Source organism: Nanorana parkeri, unplaced genomic scaffold (assembly GCF_000935625.1).
Source record: "Nanorana parkeri isolate BGI_ZX_2015 unplaced genomic scaffold, ASM93562v1 scaffold2650, whole genome shotgun sequence".
NCBI classification, from domain to species: domain Eukaryota; kingdom Metazoa; phylum Chordata; class Amphibia; order Anura; family Dicroglossidae; genus Nanorana; species Nanorana parkeri.
Genome location: NW_017308918.1, coordinates 24,494 through 25,093, shown reverse-complemented (window position 1 = coordinate 25,093; position 600 = coordinate 24,494). Strand labels below are relative to the sequence as shown.

General features: G+C 53.2%; 1 protein-coding gene across 1 annotated transcript in view; it reads right to left on the bottom strand.

Moving 5' to 3' along the window:
- Nucleotides 1–600, bottom strand: part of BRWD3 (bromodomain and WD repeat domain containing 3) — a 48,703-nt gene that overhangs the window by 32,394 nt on the left and 15,709 nt on the right. The gene's annotated exons all lie outside the window — the stretch shown is intronic.

Genomic DNA, 600 nt, shown 5'->3' with positions numbered 1-600 from the left:
GGTGGATGGGGGGGGGGGGAGGGGCCTGCATGCATCTCTGAATCCTGCTCTGTATGGCGAGTGTCTAGCTCCTCAATTGAAGGGTAACAAACCTCTTTGCATGGCCGGTTTATTATATATCAGGGGCGGGCAACCTCGTCACGTGAGCTGTTGTGGAACTACAAGTCCCATGATGCTCTGCAAGACCGACAGCCACGAGCATGACTCCTACAGGCAGAGGCACGACGGGATTTGTAGTTTCACTACAGCTGGACTGCCACGGTTGCCTCTCCCTGGCTGATATAATCTCTACAAAGAGTTCTCATTATCATTCTCGTATATAAACGCACAGAGCGGGGCGCTTCTATTGCTGAATTCTGCCTCCGGAGCGCGTTCAGCGGGGCAGCACGGATGATGCGTCATATCTCATCGTGTCACCCCTAATGCCGCCGTCCGGTAACACTGCTCTCAGGGAGACCGGCTGCAGCTGCTCGTACGTTTTCATATTCTCTCCCTAAAATATCACTTACTAGTACGAAACACACCAAAGCATTACACATGATGCCTAGAGCGCCCCCTGCTGGACACCACATCCACCTGCTGGATTCTACACTCTGCGCA